We start from the raw sequence: 22,012 nt of genomic DNA, 5'->3' as shown, positions 1-22,012 counted from the left end.
CCGCAACAAGGGAAGCCACCGCAATGAGAAGCCCGCGCACCACATTGAGGAGTAGCCCCCGCTCGCCACAACTAGAGAAAGCCTGCGTGCAGCAACGAAGACCCAGTGCAGCCAAAAATAAATTAAAAATATATATGAGAAGTGCTTTTTGAAATTCAAGTAGAACCACACGCAGATTCCAGCTCTAAGGAATAAATCACTCTACATATGCAAAAAAGTCAAATCCTTTGCAAATGTAAGAGCTAGAACCAATGGTATAAGAGATTTATTAAGAATAGTAAAAACCTAGGACTTGGTTTATGATTAAGGTAGAAAGTCGGTGGAAAGGAGGGTAAAGAATAATCAAGAATTTAAAAACTAAAATATCTCTCTATGTCTAGATTATTCTCAATTCTCTGAAATTAATCCAACAAGAAACAAAATAATGCCAGTTTTTTGGTCTTTTATAGAACACAGAAGAGCACCCAAAACAAAATACTCTTTCTCTAGAGTCAGAAACTTCACACATTCTCTCAATAGGTGAAATCATTTTATAATCACTTATAGCATGAAGGAAGTCTTCCTTTAACTGAACCTAAAATTCCTACAGCAATTTAGACCAGACCTTGTTTTTTCTGAAGAATTGGAAAACGACTAATAGTAACTTCTGATAAAGTCATATATTAACTCAAGTGAGCAGTGGTGTTAAAATTGTCAACATAAAAAGCTCAACATTTACAATTCAAAATAAGCTTTCATCTATTAAAAGGTGGCCTCAGGTGTCACTAGAATATTAAAAGCAAGCCCTATTTTAAAACCGTACATAGCATAAGGTGAACCTTTTCTACACATGTAAACTAGGAAAACATATCAGCAAGAAAGAATTGGGTTGAAACTGCTAAGTCTGATCAGAGAATCTTCTAGTCTGCCCTTTGATGATCACAAGATGAAGTTTTAGCAATTGTCCTTTAAATTATCTGTACAGTTGGCTAAACGCATGAATGATTCCTAGAGGTGCAGCAATGAATGTAAAGCATATATGATAATTTGTTTCTGAAACCAGGTCCAGAATATTCATGAACTGTTATTTAAAATTAAATAGGAGCCACTCATTGAAACGACACATTTGAATAACTGAACTGATAAACCCATCACCTAATTATATGAGTAGGATTTTACACCTTTTTGCTAAAATACAGTTTATGGTTGTCTAAAGTACATACCTAAAGGACTTGATTGATCATTTAAATTTTAAAAATAATTTTTAAATAGATCTGAATACTTACAGTCTCTCAGTGTTGCCTATACTCAACATGCACAATAATTCTGTAAATTGTTTTAAGGGCATTTTAAAGGTTTGTTACCATGGTAACCAAATTCAGAAAACTAACCTCTTAAACATGGTTGTCATAGGATTAAGGCAGATGGCTGACTAATCTTGACTAGTGCTTTTCCTTCTCATTTTCCCATGGTTTCCTGTCAGCTCCCTTCTTTGGTTCTCATAAGATTACATACAAGGCAATTACAGAGGCTTTCTTGCCCATACATAAGTGTCTCATTCACATAATATTGTCTGTCATTCATCCCCATGAGAGTTGCCCAATGACAGATCCTTTTCCTCCTGCTATAATTACACACTAAAAGAAGTACTAAGTGGAAAATATCTCTATATGCAATGTGTTAAAGGCATTTCTCAATTACACATGTACTTCGGCTCCTCAAAATTACTGCATTGGGTTCTTTAGACAATAAATAACACTGGTTAGAAGAAAAGGCAAAATCATCATCGATGTATTTTTTTAAGTGGTCTAGGTTTGGGTAACCCTCGTTTATGATCATCTTTTAAACTTGTTTATATTTCCCAACATGCTAGATTAATGTATTTATCTATGCATAACTCTTATGTTACCCTGACAGCAACATACAATATATGCATATATTACTTCTATACTTAATTAATTTCCCTGCTTGCCCCTGACTTCTTGAGTGGTAGGACTGATATGCCTTTCTCACCTTTGTAGCAATAGTGCAATTCCTGATACAGGTGTCCAATAAATGTTTCTTGTTATATCAGTATGTTGAAGAAGTTCTATAAGTAAACTATGCATTTTCAGTTCCTAAGATAATGACTCTAGTTGTACCAGGACATTTGGTTCCTTAGGGGCATTAAGATTAGTGTTCCTTGCCTTCCACATCTGCCCATGAAGGAAGAATTGCTATAGGACTTGCTCTCCTATTGGGAACAACTAGAAAACTGGGCAAAATAGATGAAACAAATTTTGTCAGACATTGGACAACCAATGAGCAACTGGCAGAGCAGGACTGTGATTCTCAAGAGAAAGGAAACAAATGAGATAAGAGCTACAATTATCCCAGTTTTCTGCTTGGAGGCAATTCCTGAACTATACATGGTAAAAAGGAGGGAAACAAAACAGAGCCCAGTTCTCTTGTGGGGTTGAGGAAACAGAGATCAGAGTTCAGGGAGGTCAAAGCAGCTAGAATTTGTGGGGCAGAGCTCTGGATAAGAGAAAACTAAGCAGAAAAAAACTTCAGAAATTTGCATAAAGGTTTCCTTGAGTCATTGGGTGAATACCAATTGCTGCATGCATATGGTGAATCACCATAATGTTGGGCAAAGAATAACTCCTGAGGAAAGAACAACTACTGGGGAGCTGTGCACAAAAAAATTCCCGGAGCTTACACAAAACTGGGAATTGTCCAAGTTCCTACTAGCCAGAATCACCTTACTGATTACATGGAACATTCATTAGAACCCATATGTGAGTCATATCTTAGTAAAGAGCTAAAGTAGCCGTAGAGTTAAAGTTACCCTAGAGCTGTCGTGAACAGTTTATAAACAAGTCTCAAATGGGTGAAGCCGATTCTTAAGAACAAAGTTTACAACCTTTCTTTAAAAGAAATATTTTTAAAAATCCATTACTCAACAACATAAAATTCACTAAGTCTGATAGCCAATGAAAAATTATGAGAGAGACAAAGAAGCAGGAAATAAAACAACCAATAAAATATTAAAAATAGACAGAAATGATAGAAGTAGCATACAAAGACTTTAAAACAGCTATTAAAATATAAATATGATCTGAGATTTAAAGGAAAATGTGTATGAGAAATGGATGGTATAAAAGAACCAAATAGAACTTAAAGAGATAAAGAATAAAATATCTGATATAAAACTTTCATCAACAGGCAGTGGCAGTTAATTCCTTTTACCATGCAGCTTTGCTTCACTCCATCTGGACTTTCCTGAAGCTGTGGGAGATGGTCAGGTCCAGATCTCGACCGGGCCAGGTGAGGTCTGTGGACCTGAGGCGTCCACTGTAAGGATGGAGAGGGACTGAGACAGTCCTCGGGCCAGGAGAACTGCAAAACCCCCTTTGAAAAAAATAAAAACAAACACAATGTTGCCACATTAAAAATGCTGGGAGAGGAGATTGGGGGGGGGGGGCCACAAAAAAAAGAGAGGAAAAAAACTTTAATTGACAGTATTAACCATTAGTAGATTAGATTAGAGACTGTAGAAGAAAAGATAAGAAGACTTTAAGAAATATCAAGAGAAATTCAAAATGAAGAGAGAAAAAAGAGTGGTGGGTGGGGAGGGAAAGAATAGATTCTCAGTGATCCGTGGGACAATATCAAGTGGTGTAATATATGTATAACTGGAGTCTCTGAACTTGGGAGGGATGGGGTACAATGGGTAAAATATTTAAAGATGTAATGGCCAAAATTTTTCCTAATTTGATGAAAACTATAAACGTACAGATCCAAGAAGCTTAGTTAGCCCCAATGGGATAGAAATAGGAAAAAAAAAACCCAAAACAGAACAAAGTGCATTATAATCATATTGCTCAAAATCTGTGTTATGGAGAAAACACTTAAAAGCAGCCATAGGAGAAAAAAGGACACATTACGTACAGGGGAAGAAATAATCAAACACAGACTCTTCTTCAGAAACTTTGCAAGTCTTGTGACAATGTCTTATGACAATAGAATGGTACTTTTAAAGTGCTGAAAGAAATGAAGCTCTCAACCAAAAATTATGTATCCAATAAAAATGTTTCAAGGGCTTCCCTGGTGGCGCAGTGGTTGAGAGTCCGCCTGCCAATGCAGGGGACACGGGGTCATGCCCCGGTCCGGGAAGATCCCACATGCCGCGGAGCAGCTAGGCCTGTGAGCCATGGCCGCTGAGCCTGCGCGTCTGGAGCCTGTGCTCCGCAACGGGAGAGGCCCGTGTATCGGAAAAAAAAAAAAAAAAGTTTCAAAAATGAAAGTGAAGTAATGACTTTTTCAGACAAAACTTGAAAGAGCTCATTATCATCTAACCTGCACCTACAACAAATGACAGCAATATCAATAAAGATGGGGTGGGGGATAGAAGTATCCTGCCGAAAGTGTTTTGCATTATATCTGAAATTATATTATTTGAAGGTAGACAGTGATAAGTTTAAGATGCATATTGTAAATCCTAGGGTAATCAACAAATAAAACAAGAAGTATGGCTAATAAACCAATAATGGGTATAAGATGGAATATGAAAAATACTCAATTCTTCAAAAAAAGGCAAGAGCAAAAAACACACAAAAAAAAACAAGAACAGGACAAATAGAAGTAGCAAGATGTTACATTTAAAACCCATCATATTGATAATTACATTAAATATAAAAGGTCTACACCAGAGTTTCTCAACCCCAATGCTACTGATATTTAGGAACAGATAATTCTTAGTTGTGGGGACTTGTACTTTGCACTGTAGGATGTATAACAGCATCCCTGGCCTCTATGTGCTAGATGCCAGTAGAGGCCTCCCTCACCTCTGCCATTGTGACAATAAAAATGTCTCCAGACATTGCCAAATGTCCCCTGGGGGCAAAACTGCTCCCGTTTAAGAGCCACTGATCTAAGAACTCCAATTAAAAGGCAAAGAGAAAAAAAAAAAAAGGCAAAGAGTGTCTGACTGAATGAAAAGCAAGATCCAATTATATTCTGTCCAAACAAAGACAATCGAATATGAAGATAAAGGCTAAAAGTAAAAGGACAGTTTCCTTGGTTGGCCTTAAATGCACAGTCAGGTCCCTTTGTGCTCCAAGAGTCTATGACCACTGCTGCTCTATCCTGCAGTAACTGCACTGATTCCCCCAGCCCTCTCCCACTATCCATTCACTCCTGGCAAACCACAAGCACAGGCATAACATTCAAAGATGTAAAAAAAGTCTCCTTCCTTGCCTTGCATTTAGTCACCCAGTTCTCCTCCCTGGTGGCATCTACTATTACAGTTTCTTAGGTATCCTTCCAAAGATAGTCCACGCATTTGCAAATGAGTACAGGCATATTTTTTCCCCCACAAATGATAACACATTTACACAATGTTTCTCACATGGCTTCCCCCACCCTTAGCATAGGTTGGAAATCTTTCATATCAGTACATAGAAATAGATCTTCCTCATTTTTTCAACAGCTGGATAGCATACCATTGTGCTGATGTGCTGTAATTTATTTGAACAGTTCTCTATTGATGGGCATACGCTTCTAATCTTTGCAAGCACAAATAATGTAGCAATGGATAACCTTGTACGCGTATCATTTCACACCCGTGTTGGTATATCTGTAGGATAAATTCCAGAAATGGAATCTTTAGGTCAAAGACTATATATGTATTTGTTATTTGGGGAGATATTGCCGAGTTGTCCTCTACGGACTTTATAAAACTTTGATTTTTGCTAATCTGACAGGTGGAAATGCTACTTTGTATATGTATTCGATTTGCAGTTAAGTGAGCTTGAATATTTTTTCACGTGCCTAAGTGGTACTGCATTTTTTTTTTCCTTTATACTATCTCTTCATATCCTTTGAGATGGTCTTTTCTTATTAGTTTATAAAAGGTAAAGTCTGTGTTCCGGTAACAGACGGATGGTCATGTCCTGACCAATGACCTTGACGCCAGCATCAACACACCTGTCACCTGTCTCTGGATTTATTAACCCAGGTTTGGAATCTTGGCTTTGCTACTTGCTGCTTGGGCGAGTTGCTTAACCTCTTTGAGCTTTAGCGTCTAAGTATCGGGCATAGGGGTTTCCCTGGTGGCGCAGTGGTTGAGAGTCCGCCTGCCGATGCAGGGGACACGGGTTCGTGCCCTGCTCCGGGAAGATCCCACATGCCGCGGAGCGGCTGGGCCCGTGAGCCATGGCCGGTGAGCCTGCGCGTCCGGAGCCTGTGCTCCGCAGCGGGAGAGGCCACAACAGTGAGAGGCCCGCGTACCAAAAAAAAAAAAAAAAAAGTATCGGGCATAGGGTCTGGCTTGTCAACATGGCGCAGAACCGTACCTTTAAGCCCAGGCAAGGAGTTGGCTTGGACTTGTGAGTCAACAAAGTACCGGACACGTTTCTCCGCGGGGAAAGCTTGCTTAGGCACAGAGGCCCGCACGTAGCAACCCAGACGGCGGAGTCCGGGAGAGGCGCCGGAGAAAGCGGGGCCTGGCTCCTTAAAGCCCGAGTTCTCCAGAAAGCCGCAACCCCGCTGTGACCAAGAAATAAAAATCGCGCAAAGAGCGAGCCACGTTCCTCGAGGAGATTCGTCTTCTCAGCCGCCTTTTCTGCTCCCAGGCGCCCCGCCGGGCCAGGCAGAACGCGGGCGCGGCGCGGCGCGGCGCGGCCCGGGTCCGGCGTGCAGCGGGGGCGGAGGCGGAGGCGGAGGCGGGGGCGGGCCCCGCGGTCACGTGAGCCCGGCCAGCTGTTAGCTGGGGGCGGCGGGCCAGAGCGCGGGGAGTCTGGGGAGGGGGAAGCGCCCGACGGCCGCCTCCGCCACTGCAACTGCAGCCCTCGATGTCGCCACAGTGATCTCAGGCGCGGCACCACCCGCACCCTCGCCGGCCTCAGCATCAGCACCGCAGAGCCGAGCCCGGAGCCCGCAGCCCCTCAGGTGAGCTGTGACGGGCACCCCTGGGAGTGCAGGGAATCTGCGGCTGCTTCCCTCGGCGGGTTTCACCCGGATCCGCCATCGCCGTCACCTGTGCCTCGTCGCCTCCAGCTGTCCCTCCAAACCCGCGGGTGGGAATCCCGCGGATGCTGGCTTGGGCTGTCTGGGGTCTTTAGGGGATCAGGAGAGAGGGGGCCTCAGCCCGGGGTTGAGGTGGGGGACTCCGGCTACAGGCTGCGGGGGCGCAGGAGAGGGCTGCCCCACCCCAGGGCGCGGGCGCCGCAGCCTGGTTGGAACCTGTCCCCGCTCTCCATCCCCCAACCCCATCCTTCCCACCACCTCTTTTGAACTCTCCTCACTCCCCCAGGCCGCTTCTCCTGTGTTTCCATTGCTTGGTATCTCAGTTGCTGGCCCGCTGGGGTGTGTGCTCAGTACGGCCTCCGCCCTCCCCCCCAGACCGCTCCGGGGGTTCCCGGCTCGTACGGGCACACAGCTGGTGGCGGAGCGGGCCAGGCACCTAACCGGTCGCACCTGCCGCGCGGGCGGGCTCGCGGGAACATGGCTGCCTGGCGGGCCTGCTGCCCTTGGCCCGGCTCTGCCCCCGCGTCCGCCGGTTCTGCGGTTGCGGTTGCCGAGTCGTGTCCGGAGGACTACCCTCCCCCTAAGGGCAAACGCGTCGGCTCTTGCTGTGGTCTGCGAGGGCCGAAGGACTTGACATAACACCGCCCTCCTCCTCAAGCCACACCCGGGGCGGATCTTGGGGATGGGGGGGTGTCGGGGCAAGTTAAGGCGGTGGCGCCGGGGCACTTATTGGTAAAAGGCACTCGTATTTCTGAGATGATTATCCACTTCAGTTTGCCTTTGCGCCCTCGGTTCGCTTGTCTGTCTGGGCGCGGATTATTGGGCTACATCACTTGTGAGGTCTGAGACGAGTGTGATCTGCAAAGCAGGAGGGACACTTGAACTTTAGAGAATTGACGAGAACTAAGATTTAGGGGTTAAAAATGTCCATTCAACTCAAATGCAGAAGCAGTCATTTGCTATGGCTCCAAACTGTCTTGGTAGTGTTCTGTTAAATCATACGGTCTTTCTGGATTTGCTGTTTAATTCTGGCTTGCAGGTGTCTTGGATTGCGCTTGTAGTCCAGCTTCCCGATGTGTGTGTGTGCGTGTGTGCGTGTGTGCGTGTGTGCCTACTGTGCTCCAAGCCTGACTAGAAGATGCATCAGTTGCAGAGGAAACCTATGTTAATTCAAAATGGCAGCATGAAAAATCAGGCCAGGCGGAAGCAACACAGACCAGAACTAACATCAGCTGCCCCCTGACTGAAGCATTGATGGAGGAATCTACGGGAGGGAAGGCCCTCCTGGGTATCGCTGCAGCCGGCCCTAAGGGATAGGAAGAGATTCTTGTAGCAGGCTAGATTTTAGGGTGCAGCAAGGTTCTGGGGAGGTTATGTGGGAAGTTTGGGGAGTTGTAATTATCTTCAGGTGCAAAGACCTGATTAAAACTCTCTGTGATTTTGATCTGATTTTCTACAGGCTTCTCTAAAGTTGATGTATCTGGCTGCCAATATCTGTTTGATAACTTCTGTGCTGTTTTGTACCTATAAGTGGCTCTTAAAAGAGATGAGTGTCTGGTATAAACATCATCCAAGAACAGTACATATAACAAATACCAGGTTCTTAGAGCAAGTTTCATTGGAAGAACTGATTTAACATCACGAGCAAGCACTCAGGCACCAGAGGATGGTAAATTCTTGAAAAGTGACTCATTTTAGGATTTTTTTTTTTAACAGCTTTTTTTTTTTCCCATTTCACTGCTGTGCTGCCAGCCATCTTCTCTTTTAGCAAGGAGGAGATGCATGAGGAGGCAAATGTTTCAGGGATAATGGGATGGAGGGAGATTAGTGCAAAGGTCAGGAATGGTGAGCTGGAAGCAGCCTGAGAAAGCGCTGTGCTGTCAACCCCTCTTTACAGCCTGGGAGGCTGAATCCAGCGGGGTGAATGGACTGCACCCAAGGTCATATAGCTGGTTGGCAGCTGGCAGTGAGAACTAATATCCAGGTGTCGTAACTCCCCATTTTAGGGTTCCACATGCCGCCTATCAAAGCCTGGGGGAAAAGAGCAAACCTATCATTATTAGCATGGCAAACACTTCATGAAACCAAACTTTAACATGATTTAAAAATCTGTACTATTTAAAGTAAGTGCTCACACCTTAGTTTCCCAACTTAAGCCCATTTAACTTCTTAAGCTGTGTCCACCTCATTTTCCAGGGACTAGACTGCTTCTATATTTAAGCACCCAAACCATAATTTTATGGTTTTTACATTTTATAATATGTCAGAATCTTTGAGGTGAGAAGTGCATTCTTTGATTAAAAAATTAGTTGCTTGTATTGCTTGTCTGGTTTTGTAAAGAAACCAAGGTGGGACATATAATAGCTTTTGGATATATCTAAGTTTAAGTAATAGTAAATAACAAACCTATTTTAAAATAACTTTGAAGCAGCACTGAAGACAGTCTTTTTCTAGAATTTGAATTTGAGTTCTCTGAGTCATATACCAGTGTCCCTAGTTCTACTAAAGCAGAACTAGAGATTGTGTGTGGGTTAGTAAATATTTGTGCAGAGGTGGTGAGAGCAGGGGAAATATTTCTTCTGAGCATTCTGTACCGTCAAGCCAGTGATCTGCAGAAGGTGAAGGTGGGCGCGCTACAGGGAACTGAGAGAATAATTGATGATGGTGAAGCAGATAGGAACTAGGTATGGATTGACAGATAATGTGGAAATGAAGACAGATGCTGATGCCACATGTGCCATTAAAACAATAACTTGCATTATTGTTTGTGCAATTGTTGAGCACAAATTTGTTGAGCACAAATATTGTTGAGCATGAATGTGAAGGTTCATTCATTGAAATTCTCCCAGTATGTCAAAGATACTTAAAATCACAAGTTTTAAAAAAAAGTAAACACGTGCAATCTGTGTTTGTTGGAAAACAATAAAAAATACAGATAAGCCAAGATTATTTTTAAAAAGCCACCCATGATCCTTTTATTCAGCAATAATCATTCGTTCTGAAAGTTTGGGTATTTTCCTTGGAGTGAGAGCCCAGGCTTGTGCTGTCTAATTCAGTAGCCACTAGCCACAGGCCACATGCTATTGAGCACTTGAAACATGGAGGGTCTGAATTGTGATGTGTTGTGAATGTAAAATATACATCAGATTTCAAACATTTATAGGAAAAGGAATTTAAAACACTTCACTAATAATTTTATTTATTTATCTTTATTAAAGTATAGTTGATTTATAGTATTATGTTAGTGTCAGGTATACAACATAGTGATTCAAAATTTTATAGATTATACTCCATTTTAAGTTATTATAAAAGAATGGCTATGTCCCCTGTGTTGTACGATATATCCTTGTAGGTTATTTTTTAATACATAGTAGTCTGTACCTCTTAATCCCCGTACCCTTATCTGGTTCTTCCTTCCTTCGCACTCCCCACTGGTAACCACTAGTTTGTTCTCTATATCTGTGAGTCTCTTTCTGTTTTGTTATACTCATTTGTTTGTTTTATTTTTTAGATTCTCATGTAAGTGATAACATACAGTATCTGTCTTTGTCTGTCTAACTTATTTCACTAAGCATAATACCCTCTAGGTTCATCCGTATTGTTGCAAATGGCAGGATTTCAATGAACAGATACAGTTCATTAATGACTTTTACGTTGATTATGCAGGCATACCTTGGAGATAATGCGAGTTGGGTTCCAGACCACTGCAATAAAGCAAATATCAAAATAAAGCAAGTCACATGAATTATTTGGTTTCCCAGGGCATATAAAACTTAGGTTTATAGTGTAGTTTGTTAAGTGTGTAATAGCATTATGTGTAAAAAGCTGAATATACCTTAATTTAAAAATACTTTATTGCTAAAAAATGCTAACTATCGTGTGAGCCTTCACACGATAGAGTGAGTTCTCTTTTCTCTATGCTAACATCAAAGAACACTGATCACAGATCACCATGACAAATATAGCAATAATGAAAAACCTTGAACTATTGTGAGAATTGCCAAAATGTGACACAGACAGGAAGTGAGCAAATGCTATTGGGAAAATGGCGCCCATAGTCTTGCTTCACTCAGCGTTGCCACAAATCTTCAATTTGTAAAAAATGCAATTATCTGTGAAGCACGATAAAGCAAAGCACAATTAAATGAGGTATGCCTGTATTTTGAATTAATATTTTGGATATATTGGATTTAAACAAAATATGTTATTTAAAGTAATTTCACCAGTTTCCCTTTACTTTTTTAGATGTGGGTCCTGGAAAACATAAAATTACATATGTGATTCACATCTGTCTTCCATTATATTTCTATTGGGCTGCATTGGTCTAGGTCATTAGCAGAAAGTGGAGGTTGGTTGAGGTGTGTGATACTGTTCATAGAAATGGATGTGGGAGGTGAGAGAAGTTTGAATAGACACTGGAGGGGAGGCGATGGGGTGAGTGGAGAATGACTGACGTGATGTACATGTCAATCACACCCACCTGTCCTCTCTTCCCCAGAAACTCCCAGCATCCTCAGGGCCTCCACCCAGTCTGGGAGAGCAATGAACTGAACTGGGTGGGTGACTGAAAGGGGAGGAAGTTGGGGGCCTCCCAGCTTGAGCCTCACTGGAAGCAGAGTGAGGGAGCTTGATATGGTTAATGTTCCCTTCTCCTTCTCTTCTTAATGGTTATATATTTAACCTAAATCTCCCAGTGCTTAATCTACTACCCTAAAGTGAGCTAGGTGTTCTTGAAGGCTCCCATAAGCATTTCTGATCATCGTTTTAAGTTGTATTATTGCCCTCCTCTCTTGGTTGTATACAGGAGTGCCTCTTCTTCTAGTTGATGGACCTTGAGAAGATCTTTTTAGCTCCATTTTCCCTTAGGTTGCACATGGTGCTTATAGATGGTTAGGGGCTCAGATTACATATTGATAATATGACTTCTTAAAAGTCCTAGTTAAAATGATGGAGTGATCAAAGGCTCTTCTGAATCTTTTTCTCCTCTCAAAATGAAACCTTAGTGTATTTTAAAATTGCACTTAGCAGTGCCTAGCGACCTGAAAGAATTAAATGAAATGTCTTAAAATGTCCTTTCTTGAGCACTGAAGTAATCAGATTTTTAAAAATAATTAAAAATCCAATAAAGTAATATGAGCTTGTTATAGAGAAATTTTAAATGACATAAGTAGATGAAATGTGAAGTTTCTATCTCTATAGCCCACATTTAGTCCCACTTCCAACTCTCAGTTAGATATTAATCCTTCCAGGTCCTTGTTTTTCCTTCCTCCGTTCCTCCCTCCCTCCCTTCCTTCTTTCCTTCCCTCCCTCCTGTCTACCTATAGTATATACTTATAAATATTTGCATAAGTGGGGATATTCACACCCACATATATATGTATTTACATACACACACTAATATGTTCATATATATGTATATAGGTTCCTTTTTGATAATAAAATGGGATACATTTCCTAATGGTAAAAACACAGCAAATGAGTCTAGCATTAATGGGCATTTACAAAGTAGTTTTTAAGTCCGTTTTGCTAGATGTAAAGTAACCCTGTGGTTTCATACTAGCAAGATTTAAATTTCTTCTGTAGGAAATGAATGTTTAGCTGATTTTTTTGCAGGGACAGAGTGTAAACCACTGTTTTAAGAGTGATTGGGGGGCTTCCCTGGTGGCTCAGTGGTTGAGAGTCCGCCTGCCGATGCAGGGGACACGGGTTCGTGCCCCGGTCCGGGAAGATCCCACATGCCGCGGAGCGGCTGGGCCCGTGAGCCATGGCCACTGAGCCTGCGCGTCTGGAGCCTGTGTTCCGCAACGGGAGAGGCCACAACAGTGAGAGGCCCGCATAACGCAAAAAAAAAAAAAACCAAAAAAAGAGTGATTGGGAAGATTTTTTAAAATCCCAGTTTACAGCATTAACAGGTAGTATCAAATCATATTACTGGGAAAAGATGAGAATAGACAATCCATTATTTATATGGGAGAGGAAAACAGATGGTGGGAATAGGAAGGTCATCATTCAAAGCAACCTTGCCAAATTAGTGGACACAATGGCAGCAATGTCAGAAATGAGAACACAAGGAAATGAAAGAACCCTAGATGTGGCTTGTTCAGTAGCTCCCAGGTCTTTCCCACAGGGAATGCTTTTGGCAGCTAACCACATACCTGCCTATTTCAAACACATTCTTCTTCCTTTATCTCCATAATCATTACATTCCCAGAACCCTGATCTTTAAGAACCAACCTTTCTTGAATGTTTCTCTATTCCAGATACTCTGCATCTATTACCACACTTAATCCCCATAACAGTACATAGTAGACATCATGGCCATGTTTTATAGATGAAGAACTTAGTAGTTGGAGGAACTACACCCGGAATCTGGGTCTATCTGACTCTTTCTTAAAAAGCCATAACGTAACCTCTTGGATAGATCATTCTGACTGCACAGGTCGAATGTATACTATTAATGTGATGTAAGTCATTTTCTTTCTTTCTTTATATTACTGTAAAAGATGGAAAACTGTCTTTCAACCTGCCGTGTATTGGAAAACATCTTCCTTAGAGTGAACTTGATCTGACTATATTTTTCTAATTTGGCTAGCTTGAATGAAAAATGAATCCCACTTGTACTCTTTATCTACTACTTCCTACATTAAAAAACTGTTGTATCTATGAGAAACGGATGCCATTCAACTAATCCCTTCTCTTCCCCTCACTCTAAAATTCCTAGAAGCTCTGCAAAAGTGATACTCACGCAGCCTGAGTTTTCTTTTACGTGGTACCATATTTTAAATGCACCAGAGTGATGAACAGATCACTGGGTGTAGTGGAGTTTTTGAAGGGGGGCCTTGAATTCACATGTGTCCCAACATTGAATGGACACAGAATAAATAATGAGCCATATATATCTACAGCATTATTTTTCAGATGTGTAAGGATTCTATTACCAGTTAGTACATACAAATGCTTTGAAAGTGTTACTAAATTCATAACATATATTCATTACATATTTTTCCCAACCAACTACACTCACTCTTATGTGGGGTGTCTATGAAAATTTTTTGATGTTAAAAAGTTGGGAAACATGTTAGAATATTTCACATTATAGAGAAATGCTGGAGTGATTTGAAGAATACTTTTGTTAAGTGACCAGTTACCCCCTAATTTATCCTATGAAGCAATGTAGATTTTGAAGCACAACATTCCACTTGACTATAGAAAAGTCTACGTTTCCTTAGTTATTAAGCTGTCACGTGAATCATTAAGTTGGACATTTTTCTTTATTCATATTTCTCATTGTCACCATATCTCGAAAATTAGGCAAAATCAGATGTGGCCAAAAGATAAAATGAATTCATTTGCCATGACTGAACTGTGGGGTTCTCCTTAATCCCCGAGTCTCTGCCTTATTGAAAGGCCATGTTTATTAGCGGCAATATATTGAGAAAATAGATTATTTCTATTGCAACTCTTCCTCTTCTTCTTTTTTTAAAGTATTTTCATCACAGATTCTGTATTTTCATGTGGGAAGTTTGAAAGTGCCTGAATATATATAGGTTAAGAAATTGCCTGTGTTTCTGCAACCCAGCAATTAAGAGTCATTTTCTTAAATTACTCTTAAAAATTTTGTTGCATTTCCTTATGATCTTTTTGCATCATCTATCTATATAATATACATAATTTGAATGATACCGTATATAACTTGTGTGACCTCTTTTTATTTCACCAGCTTGTTCTTGCGTATTGATAGATTTCCCAGCTTTCCATGATATGTACAGATAGCAAATTAAATATCATACATTTGTTTTGTTTTGTTGCTGGATTCTTATGATCATCTAAGTGGCTGTATTTTGGGAGAGGGTGATGCACCAGCAGTGGTCCATTAAATTGTCAGGGGTTAGGGTGAAGTTGAGTAGTTGTTAATTACCTGGAACTTTGGTTTTACAAATTTGAAATAGACACTCTTTTCATTTCCTCTAGCTAATCACCTAAATTGCAGTAGTTTTGGAGTGGAAGAGCAAATCAGTTTGTGATCATTTCAGTCATTAAGAAAAAAGCATCCAAAGGATATTTCTTTGCAGGTCCTACTGATTTAGAAATATTCAGCTACATGAAATGATGTCTAGCTCTTCCTTTTTTCTGGCTTAAATTCTTACTTTCTATCCAAGGCAGAGGAGTCATGGTCATTACCAAATCATTTACCTTGCATCTATGTTAAATGAAGAATGCTTTTTTTTTTTTCAAAAAAAAGGTATTTTTAAAGATTTGGGTGAGACTTTATTTCTTTAAAATAGTGAAAACTGCAAAACATTTAAGTAACAATTAACAATCCAAATCTTCCTGATTATCATGTAGTGTGATTAGTCTGATTTCCCAGTTTTAAAGCCAAAGACCAAGAAAACGTAGCCTCCTACATCTTTATTTGTCATACTTCTCTCAAGTTACCCAGGGGTGGGTTTCACCACCTTCGTCTCGAAGGCAGAGAGTATTGCTGCCAATGCTGTTGCTGAATTCAGCAACATTCAATTAAAATTAAATGGTTTCCTTAGAAATAAAATTGAGAAGCAAGATGGCAGAAAGTTGATGGCCCTTGCCTAAAGGGAGCTTTTTGTAATCTTGTATGTGTGTGTTGAAAGTTTCCACACTGAAAAAAAAAAAAAGAAAGCTGGGCAGAAAAAAATGAATAGTACTTTAGAGAAGCAAAGAGGTTTAATAACCTATAACTGGATATTCCATATCAGTCTGAACGGACTGCATCAGAATCACCTGGGCATTTGTTAAAAATATTCTTACTGGGAACTCAGCTCAGACCCACTGAATCAGAATCTCCAAGGAGGGGATGACTAGGAATCTGCTCCTCAGACCATCATTTTGATGTGTGGTCAAATGTGAATCCCGTGTATTGAACCACAGCTTGGGAGCACCTTGTCAGAATCAGATTTTCCTGCTCTTTTTCTCTCATTGGAGATAAAATATCGATACCCCTTCCCCTTCATTTGTTCAACAAACATTTGTTGAGGTCTTATTATGTGCCAGTCTTTGCGCGAGGTGTCAGGGAAATAAGGATTTACATACATGTCCTTGCCCTCATGGGGCTGATAGTCTAAAGAGCAGAGACAGGCGTTTTAAAACTTGAGGGAAAGAGATATAGCAAGGTAGAGGAAACCAGGGGCTTGCCTCTTCCCCCAGTGCGCTAATATACCAAGCCAACTGAAATCCTTCCCCGTCCTCCGTGCCCCCGGTAATCCTTCCTTAAAGAGATATCTGAGCCCCCAAATAACTTACTCATAAGTTATGACTCCAAGAAAGCATTTCCTATATTAGATCAGTCTAGTGCTATTTCTAACCTTAAAAGAATTTTAAACATCTTATCATATGCATTACTTCTTAAGTAAAGAGAACAGTATGATAAACCACTATGTACCCATCACTCAGCTTCAGTTATTTTTATTACCTAGAGAATCTTGTCTCATCTGAATTTCCCACCCTTTCTCCTCACCCTGGACTACTTTCATTATATCATTTCACATGGAAATATTTCAGTATGTATTTCTAAAAATATAGGCTCCTTTTTTCGGACATAAATAGAATATCATTGTGTCTAAGAAATGAACAATAATTCCTTAGTATCATCAAACATTCAGTGCATTTATGTTTTCCCAACTGTCTTTTGTTTTAAATTTACTTTTTGGCCGCGCTGTGTGGCCTTCAGGATCTCAGTTCCCCAACTAGGTATTGCACCTGGGCCACAGCAGTGAAAGCCTGGAATCCTAACCACTAGGCACCAGGAAACTCCAAATATTATAGTTTTTTTTTTTTTTTTTTGGCCACGCAGCATGGCTCACGGGATCCTAGTTCCCCGACCAGGGATTAGCAGCAAAAGTGCAGAGTCGTCACCACTGGACCGCCAGGGAATTCCCCTCAACTGTCATAAAATTTTTGTACAGTTTGTTTAAATCAGGATCTAAATAAGTTCCACTCATTGCAGTTGGTTGATACATCTCTTAAGTAACTTTGTCTCTTCCTCTTTTTTTTCTTGCGGTTTTTGTTGAAGAAGTCAGATTTGTCCTATAGAGTTTCTCATAGTCTAGATTCTGCTGATTTCATCCCCATGGTGTCATTTGTATTCTCTGTAAACTGATGGTTCAATCTAGAGGCTCCACCATTCCAGTCTGATCCTTTAAGCACATTTTAGTTGCACATTGGAACGTGAGTGTGTCTGTGAGCCAGGGGCAAACCATTGGTGAGATGGTGAAGGAGCATAGTAGGGATTGGTGCAAAAGTGGCACACGCATCCCCAGTGAGTAGTAGGAGGGAGGAAAAGGAACATTTATTGAGCATCCCGCTGTATACGGCCACAGGACCGGGTACTTTGCATACGATCTCAGATAAACACATGTGTTGTGTTGTGTATAGAGGATCAGTCCCATTTTCATGCGGAAACTCTGGCTCAGAGAGAGTTCATAACCTGTCTGTTTCCCAGGGTTAGTGGGTGGAGTCAGGATATGAACAAAAGTCTGTTTGTCTCTAAAGTATGTCCTTCTCTTGCCTCTGTACGCATGGGGCTACAGGGCCAACCAGGCATTGTAAATGAGCACAATTGACCTGACACTGAAAAAAAGAAAGAACAAAAAAAGCAACAGCCCAAGGGTGATAATAGGCAGCGCTTCCAGTGGCCTCAGTGTTGGGAAGTGGAGAGGACTGTGGCAGGAGCCCCCCTCAGCTCCAGTCCTGCTGTCATGTGGATCCAGTGTTGCTAGGTCTTTTGAGTTTTCAAGAGACGCTAAGCATCTGAATTTCTGTGGAAAATCTCTAGATTTAAAAATGTTAGCTGCTAATTCTGACTTAAAAAAAAACCCCACACTGTTCAGGCCAGTGCTCTGGACCAAACCAAATGAATGTGCAGCCTGCCACCCCCGTACCTCCCCATGCTGCTAGGACGTATGTCTGCAGAAGAGTGGCATTGAAGACTGCCTGAGTCAGCTGTCAGAGGTAGGTGTTGCCCTTGGCCTTAGAGAAAGGAAATAGTAAGCAGCTCTTAAAAGACATCAGGTGACAATGGAGCACATCTTCAAAAGGTGAGAGAGCCTTTAGATACTGTAAAGAGAAAGCCAAGTTTCTGAAGTCTCATCTGTTCAGATCAGACCTTGACAAAGGAACAGCCTTCATCATGTAACTTTCTTCACCCTCACGGTGATGCGTCCTTACTGTGCCCCAGACAGCATTCTGAGCACTTTATGTTTCAGGTCATTTGAACCTCACCGCAACCCTGTCATTATCCCTGTTACAGAACGGTAACACGGGGCTGAGATTCGAACCCAGGTTGCCTCCAAAACCTGCTTCCTTACTTAATACCCTGTGTGGTCGTTCTTCCATTAGGTAGTTCCTCATTCAAGGCATAGAATGTTAGAAGCTGGAAATCACTGGCTGTGGAGCCCTAAAGCTTTATGCTCTACTGTCTTGAGCTTTCAGTGAAACAGAAGAATCTTTCTTTTTTTCAGGCAGAGCTTGATGAGTCTGAGCTAATTTACGTACCTTTCATCAGCTGGCGTTTACATCTCAATTCAGGTAGATAATTCCTTTTCCAAACACCTATTTATTCTTTACTATCTCAATAGCAGATATAGGACAGGAAAATAAATTTATAAGTGAGTATCATTTGTCCTGTTTTCAGTTCAGTGGGAATGTCAACAGTTTAAAAAATGACTTTATTGATAAGTAATATAACATAATAAAATACATTCTTCTTTGCTTTTCTGGAAGGAGGTGATTCATAGACGTTGGCTTTAAGCTTACCCAATCTTCTCAGTAAAGCTGGGAGCTTGGAGAGTAAGGACATTTGGGTTTCATTTCTTGTGCAAGTAAAGGTACTTTGTCACAGTTATTTGCAAGAGAGTTAATAAGCCTATAGCGTATATAGACAGTCATTTTCTTCCTCTCAGGCAACTCAAGCCTTCCTTATTACTGGGTATGGTGACTAACGAGGGCCTCTGCAGCTTCACTGAGATAAAAGGGCAGGGCAGTTTGGCATTCAGGCAAAGAAAACCCCTACGTGGCTTGGAGCATTCATGCCCTTCAATAACTACTCGCTGAACTTGAAGACAAAGACCTTCTTTCCCATGCAGCTTCCTCCCTCCTTGTCTAGACATTCTGTAAGCAGTCTCCTAGTTACAGGGGTGCAGTGCTCCAGCCCCCCAAGCCTGTACCCAGCCTCCTATCACCAGTCGGAGGGTGGATGTTGGGAGATGCAGCTCCTGTGTTGTGAGCTGCAGGGACTCTGGAGTTATAATTCCCAAGAGGAAGTCATGAATCCTGAAAGGACTTTGATAAGGACAGTGATGGTTAGAAATTGAGCTTAGGGGTACTTTACCACAGCTGATAGCACGATATCTAAAGCTGTCCAGTCCAGTTTTGTAGCTTTGAGCCACGTGAGGCTATTTGATTTAAAAAAAATGTTAATTGTGGTAAAAATACACGTAACATAAGATTTACCATTTTTAAGTGTACAGTTTAGTTGTGTTAAGAATATTCATATTGTTGTGCAACCCATCCCCAGAAATTTTTCATCCTGCAAAACTGACACTGACACTGTGTACCCATTAAACAGCTAACTCTCTGTCCTCCTCCCCACTCCCACCCCTGCCTGATCCAGCCCCTGGTAACCACCATTCTACTTTCTGTCTTTATGAATTTGACTACTCTAGGGACCTCATATAAGTGAAATTACACAGTATTTGCGTTTTGGGGACTGGCTTATTCTACTTAGCATAAAGTACAGATAAACGTACTTTGAAATATTCTTAACAAATACTTCCTAGGACATACCTGTAAGTTTAATTGTCTGTGGGGGTTAAATTGGAGTGTTTCATTAATTGGAACTGTTAGTTTATTGCTAACCTGGCAAGAATCCTAATTGGTATTTACCACAAAGAAGCCTATTCAGTAGACTTGCTCTTTAAGCCTGTTGCTTTTAAAGATTTTTACTTGAAATAGTAAGAGAGAAATGTTATATTGCAACCCAGTACATACATATACTTATATGTGTATATCTGAGCTTAAAGTTTCTTGCACGAGTGCTTACTCTTACTATGTGAGATGCACACGTTCTTTTCTAAAAAATGCTGATCTTGTCCACTATATTGATTTCATAACCCACAAAAGGGCCACAACATGGAATTTGGAAAACACTGCTATAGACATTCCTGGGTTCCGTTTTAGGCCTGTAGTATAACCCTGTACCCACATCCCCACCTCTGGATCCCTGTGGTTCAGAAGACAGCTTCAGAATTGTGCCTCAAAGCAAGCAAGTTAAGAAAAAAGCCATCAATCATGGCTTTATTTCCGAGTAAGCTTTGTTCACTGATTTTAATGCTGGCTTAAGTAGAGTGTAGTTATAGAAAATTCATTATTGAATGGTTATACTGTTTTCCAAAGCTGAGTATAAATCATTAAAAAAGTCTATGTAATAAATTTCTGCATTAGCATGTGTGATTGGGAGTTAAATTTTAGTTTATTTTTCTTCGTGGAAGAGATTATGACATTTCATAATGCTGTATAAGATTATAGAGGGAAAGGGAGAAAAATGGTAAAGTCGGTTTTTTGTGTCATACATGAATGATTTAACAGTTTATAAAAATCCTGTAAACAGAGATTTCAAAATGCATGTTTTATACAGTATATAGATGAGTTAACTTTTCAGATTTTTTAACCTGGTATGTTAGCCAGTATTTTGACAAATAATGGGAACAAAATTGAGATTCCTGGAATTAGTTTCAAAAGAATTCCATCTCAGGGTGAGCAGAAAATTGGCTTTCTGATGGGCCAGTTTTTCTTTTCCTGTTTAAGGAGGCGACTGCAGGAGGCCTGCCCGCTATTTGTGTAAACTAATAGTAATGAAAATTTGTGTACTCCCTGAGTAACTCTGAATTGGGCAGGCTGTAAAGAAAAAAAAAAAAAGGAAAACAAAGTACTAGAGAATAACTATAATAATGCTGAATAAAAAACTTGTCCTGGGCTTCCCTGGTGGCGCAGTGGTTGAGAGTCTGCCTGCTGATGCTGGGGACACGGGTTCGAGCCCTGGTCTGGGAGGATCCCACATGCCGCAGAACAGCTAGGCCCGTGAGCCACAACTGCTGAGCCTGCGCGTCTGGAGCCTGTGCTCCGCAACACAGGCCGCAACAGTGAGAGGCCCGCGCACCGCGATGAAGAGTGGCCCCCGCTTGCCGCAACTGGAGAAAGCCCTCGCATGGAGACGAAGACCCAACACAGGAAAAATAAATAAATAAATAAATTAATTAATTAATTAAAAAAAAAAAACTTGTCCTAACTATAACTCAAATAAGAATTTGCCACTTGTGAAATTTTAGATGTTGGGACATAGAAATAGAACCAAATTTTTTCCTTAAAATAAAATTCCTAAATCGGTAATATCCCCTGGGTTTATTTTTTTTAATCTTTTGTGTGTGATTACATAAGTATAAATACTTGTAGGAAAATTGAAAACAAAGGAAAATATAAAAAAACACAGAAAGAATTTAGTGGTCAGGCTACCACTTCTGGTCTTTTTCTATGCATATTTTCATGTAGTTAAGATAATTTTTTTAAAATAAATTTATTTATTTTATTTATTTATTTTTGGCTGCATTGGGTCTTTGTTGCTGCTCGCGGGCTCTCTCTAGTTGCGGGGAGCAGGGGCCACTCTTCGTCGCGGTGGGCAGGCCTCTCACTGCGGTGGCCTCTCCCGCTGCGGAGCACGGGCTCTAGGCACGCGGGCTCCAGCAATTGCAGCATGTGGGCTCAGTAGTTGTGGCTCACGGTCTCCAGAGCACGGGCTCAGCAGTCATGGCGCACGGGCCCAGCTGCTCCGCGGCATGTGGGATCTTCCTGGACCAGGGCTCGAACCCACGTCCCCTGCATCGGCAGGCGGCCCCTCAACCACTGCGCCACCAGGGAAGCCCTAAGATAATTTATTTTGGACACCCCCCCTCACCTACCCAAACCATTTCTCCATGCAATTAAAAACTCTTCACAA

General features: G+C 41.2%; 1 protein-coding gene across 2 annotated transcripts in view; it reads left to right on the top strand.

Annotated features, from left to right (window-relative positions):
* Nucleotides 1-6,736: 6,736 nt before the first annotated feature.
* SCRN1 (secernin 1) overlaps nt 6,737-22,012 on the top strand; it is a 57,561-nt gene continuing 42,285 nt past the window's right edge. The window contains exons 1-2 of one of the 2 annotated variants that reach the window (XM_079932011.1): nt 8,570-8,674; nt 11,319-11,348. The gene's annotated coding sequence lies outside the window, so the exon portion shown is untranslated. Of the gene's footprint in view, nt 6,913-8,569; nt 8,675-11,318; nt 11,349-22,012 lie in introns of those variants that run through there. The other variant, XM_079932012.1, reaches the window with a different exon arrangement.

The sequence above is a fragment of the Stenella coeruleoalba genome (assembly GCF_951394435.1).
Source record: "Stenella coeruleoalba genome assembly, chromosome: 9".
Lineage (NCBI taxonomy): Eukaryota > Metazoa > Chordata > Mammalia > Artiodactyla > Delphinidae > Stenella > Stenella coeruleoalba.
The sequence above is the reverse complement of the archived record's forward strand: the minus strand, read 5'-3'. Positions and strand labels throughout refer to the sequence as shown.